Source organism: Mercenaria mercenaria, chromosome 15, assembly GCF_021730395.1.
Source record: "Mercenaria mercenaria strain notata chromosome 15, MADL_Memer_1, whole genome shotgun sequence".
NCBI classification, from domain to species: Eukaryota; Metazoa; Mollusca; class Bivalvia; order Venerida; family Veneridae; genus Mercenaria; species Mercenaria mercenaria.
The window spans coordinates 37,459,175-37,464,543 of NC_069375.1; the positions used below are offsets into that span (position 1 = coordinate 37,459,175).

Genomic DNA, 5,369 nt, shown 5'->3' on the forward strand with positions numbered 1-5,369 from the left:
TATATCTACAAAAGCCAATATGTTTATGTTTGTATGTACGTTTCAGCCGCATACATATTAAGAATAAATCAAAGTTTGATCGCTATGTTCATAAATGCTTTAGATTGTACAACATGCACTATATTGTGTCTGTCCTTTCCATGTGTATTCTCATACATATGACGTGGTTAGACAATTGTCTTTCTATAATTGATTATGAACAGATGTGTCCGTTTTACAAACAATGCACAAGTGAAGTTTCACAACGAGTGCTGCATATTGTTATTGATTCCTTGGACACGTTAACACAGTAGTAAGTATGACTTTAATGCTTATTTTCTAACTATTTGTGTGCCTCCCTCTATTTTCTTCTTTTTGTTGTGTGTGTGTGTGGGGGGGGGGGGGGGGGGGGGGGGGGGGGGATTTAGATTTGTCCTTGTCCATCCATCCGTCCTTCCGTCTTCATTTGTGTCGTGCATATCTCAAAAAGTATTTACATCGAATCATCAAACCTCGCAGGATTGTTATTCAGCATTTGAAGTTGCTCTCCTGGTGTTTTAGTTAGGATTTCACATAACCAAACTAGTAAATTATGGCCCTTGACTTAGTCAAAATATGCATACAGTGACAGGAGTGCGGGCACCAGTGTCTTAAGCACATATATGTTTTATGTTTAAATCTCACTTTTACCAATGGCATGTTGTAAATTATCAAGGGTTATTAGACTACAGTAAATAAAATTTTATGTAACACGAAATAAAATCAAACAGCCTTTAAATTATGTTACAAAATGTCGGTATTGTGTTTTTCGAATTAGTAAGTCGATAAAGTTATAGTAAAAGGACCGTGTAAATTACACATACCCTTTCTGAAAACATTGATGAAAACCTATAATGAGGCCAATATATAATTCCTTCGGCTTGCCCGGTCACATATTTAATACAAGGTATATTTCTTACATTACTGTTTTCGTACGTGTATTATTTCATATAGCGTCTGAACTAATTGAAAACCTTTTTTTCCTTTATCATGTTTCAAATACAGACAAATCTGGATATATCGACTTCGTTGGGTCACCAAGGTAAAAATGTCGACACACCGAAATATCGAGATAGCTGAAGTTAGGTCATGAAGTAATAATATAGACAGACAGAAAATTAATAACACTTTTGTTTGCTTCAATATTAAGTCAATATTAAGTAGTCCATAAATAACCTTAAATGGGTGAATGAAAAAGGCTAAACAAAAGAGAAAGCGAAAACGTGTCTAAAATTAACAAAAAATGTCAAGTTTATCTCCCATTTCAGAAGATGGTTTTGAGACTTTATATTCTCCTGGTTGCAGTGTTCTTTGTCCTTTGGCAATAACAATTAGCTGTATCAGGTAAAAATTCAATTACTATATATAGAAGAGTCCAGTTATAAATTTTATACAAATGAAAAGTAATATTTCAGTCCTCGGATGATCACGTCAAATTCAAGAAAGACTTTTCAATAAAGGTAACAAGTAATGTAAAGAAAAAATAACTTTTTGTTTTGAAACTTGGTACATGCCTAGTTTACATTCCACATGGAATATTTGTAAAACAATTACCAAAAATCGTTACAATGCTTATATTTTAGACGTCCTTAAAATTTTTAAGATGCATAACCGGCATAACCCACGTTTTTTTATTCTTGTTTTATCGTGCTAAAGTTGCATTTACTGCAGAAGACTTGAACTATTACACTGCAGCAGATAGAAAATGAAATATAATACAGACGAGCAGTCATTTATCCATATCTGTGTTATCTAAATACTAAACTCAGAGATAAAACATTTAAGAATGTACGCCTTTTGCGTAATATAAGACTAGTACATGTCCCTATGTTTGCTTTCTCATTTTCCTCATATACAATTTTTCATTGTCAATAGCTAAATTAACTCAAACAGGTTATTTATACACTGACATTTTATTGCCCTTTGCTCAGAACAGGAGGATGCTTCAACCATCTGTTGAAAAGCACTTCTTAAGATGCTGAAAATATATTGACACAATGTTGCACAGTATTTATCAAAAGTAACCATTAAGCAAGGAGATAGTTTAACTTAAATATGCCAATTACATCAGTATCACGTTATGAGAATACGGTAAATTTTCATTTCTAAAAAAGCATTTACCACATTAAACACCTGACACTAGTATCGCAAACTGAATATTTTTTACAAGTGACAATTCTACTTTTCCATCTTACCCATTCAAAATTATCCGATATTTTAATTCCTGTTAATTCTATAAAATGTATTTATTAGCTTCTTCATCATGAAAAGCATTTTAGAGACTGGTATATGTAGAGCTGCATTAGAAAGAGAAAAACACAAAGGTGTGAAGAGAAAAAAAGTTTTAAAAGCTGTGGTCGGTTCCTATCTTGGGTATCTTTTATCTTACCTATTTTACTATTTTGTTGACAGTTTTATTCATAAATTAGCTTTGAAACTATAAAAGACAAAATGACAGAAAAGCAATGCACGAATGTTCAATTTTATTGATTAATTGAATAAATGTTAATTTATCTAAACTTTAGATCTTGATTTCTGAGCATTTTATCTGTCTAAAAACATTGAATTTAACTAGAATAACTTAAAGGCAATTGAGACACTGGTATATTGTATAAGGCGGAATTTCAAATTGCAAAAAGGTGCATTTATCCGCTGTGATTAATCCTTTTATTAGCTCACCTGAGCACGAAGTGCGCGTGTAGAGCCATTGTGATCGCTAACCGTCCAGCGTCCGTCCGTCGTCCGTACGTCGTTCGCCTACACTTTCCTTCTAACAATATGTAATCTGAAACCATTTAGTGAAGTAGATGAAACTTGGCCTGGATGTTCCTTGGGTGGTCCAAATGGTTCCACATAGGGGCCACCAGAGCTATAAACAGAAAAATCTTCGAACGACATCTCCGCTTAAACCGGTGGTCCCATCAAAATAAATTCACACAAATGGTCCTTATGTAACCTTCTGTCAAGATTGTTCAAATTATTCCGATTCCTCAAAACAATGGCCGCCAGAGAGCATGATTTATTTTCCCTATATGTAAATAGTGGAACCTTTAAAAACCTAACTTGCATGAAACTGATGGCCTGATTTTGAAATAAATTCATATAAATGATCCTTCTGTGATCCTCTTTCAATATTGTTCAAATTATTCTGATTCCTCAGAAAACATGGCTTTAGAGGGTATGACCACTTATAGTGGAAACTTTTAAAATGCTCTTGTATGAAAGTGCAGGCCCGATTTTGAAGTAATTTCACACAAATGGTCGTTATGTGACCCGCTTCCAAAATTGTTCAAATTATTTTGATTCGTCAAAAAACATGGCCACCAGGGGGTGTGGCCAGTTTCCCCTATACAAGTATGTATTTATTGGAAACTTATAAGAAACAGCAGGTCCAATTTTAAAATAATTTTACACAAATGTTTCTTGGGTTAAGAGTGTACAAACTGTTCTGTTTCATCAAAAATCATTGCTAAGAGCTATGGTCACTTAACCCCTTATTAATGTAGTGAAAACTTCAAAAATCTTCCTGTTGATATATTGTCATATCACATCATTTCCCAAATGTCTTACCCTACCTCTACCCCAATCCCCCGTCCCCCACTTCCACCTAACACACACATATTACCTGTCTGTATTTACTTAGCAAAAACGTTTAACTTTTCAAGCAAGCAACTAAACGCAGGTGAGGAATATATGACCATCCTGACCCTCATGTATATATATTTCACGTCGGTGGGAAAGATGAGAAACGTACTGATAAATCGAAGATTGTTTCTTGTTTCTTGAGTTTAAGTATTCTTTAAGAAAGAAACAACTGCACCGAATAGATTGTTAAGAAGTCTGTATAATCTAGAAGTTCTGGTTGCACAGTTACAAAAAAGAAGAGTGTTATCAAGAATCCCTTTATCAGTTAATTGACCCTACGTATTTTATAAAGGGCTTCTGGAAATTAACAAATGCTGAAATGAAATGCATTTGATATACCGAGCCAACAGATAAATGTATTGACCCATTTTGCAGGAACCAAACCACCAATCACAATGCTAGTGGAGACAGATTTTGAAGAAGTTGGAGTTGACAGTATAGATGCACCAGAGGGGGAGGGGCGTGACGATGTGATTGATGATTGGAGATACTGATCGTAACTGTAGATATTCTGATTTGTGAAATGAAAGCCATGTAATCTTGATTTAACAATACAAATGTTTGAAAATGTGTCAATATATCGAAGATATTTTTTCTTCATGGATTAAAAACGTCTAAGAACTATAGTGCCTATTTCATTTATTATTTCAATATATACACATAATGTTCCACAATACCTTTATTGTTCTTTGTGGTTTAGAGTATATGATTAAGAAATTAATAATCGCGAATTGATATAATACATTAACCATATCGGTCTGCATTAACTAGCGTGATATATTTGTCACAAGAAGGCATATCATTATACATTCTGTTACATCAAGTTTAGTTTAAACTTATTTTATTTCAGAAATTCATGAAATATTTACAATAGTAAGTGAAGAATATGGCGGAGAACAGTGTTATCCTCCTTAATTACCAGTTTGATATTATGAATATAATAATTATTTCATATTTTCAAAATACAGTTTTATTTATCACGTTAACAAGCTGTGAACGTCAAGGAATAATACATGATAATGTATATGGTTTACTCCTAAACTTGGTGTTTACAATATCCTGAGTTCTATCATTTAGGACACATACTGAGTACAACATAATTGAGCCGCGCCATGATAAAACCAACATCATGCGTTTGCGACCAGCATGGATCCAGACCAGCATGCGCATCCGCGCAGTCTGGTCAGGATCCATGCTGTTCGCTTTCAAAGCCTATTGCAATTAGAGAAACTGTTAGTGAACAGCATGGATCCTGACCAGAATGCGCGGATGAGCAGGCTGGTCTGGATCCATACTGGTCGCAAACGCACTGTGTTGGTTTTCTCATGGTGCGGCTCATATTATTGATTACAATCAAATATTTGTGGAAACTACTATAAGTACAATAAATCAAAAAATGATGTTATGCCAATATAGAAAAGAAAGGCACAGGTCTTTGTGCCTGACCAACAGTTTTAATTCGACGCCGCCCAGAAGGCGGCGTCGAGTATATGGGATACACTTTTATTTCGGACCCTGTGAAGATGGTAATGAATAGTTTCTGAGTGATAAACTGAACACAGTGAATAGTTTGTAAAAGGATCAACGATATTGCACAATAGATTTTAGTGAATAAACAAAAAAAAATGGCAAAAAGAAAACATAAAAAATGTATCTAAGGCAACTTATTATGTGATTTAAAACAATGCTATCTGTCTTTCCTCTCC

At 34.2% G+C, this 5,369-nt stretch overlaps 1 long non-coding RNA gene across 1 annotated transcript; it reads left to right on the forward strand.

Moving 5' to 3' along the window:
* Positions 1 to 4,289, forward strand: LOC123561148 (uncharacterized). Its single transcript, XR_008367242.1, has 2 exons — positions 1 to 292; positions 4,039 to 4,289. It is a non-coding gene; the product is annotated as an uncharacterized LOC123561148 (long non-coding RNA).
* Positions 4,290 to 5,369: the final 1,080 nt, after the last annotated feature.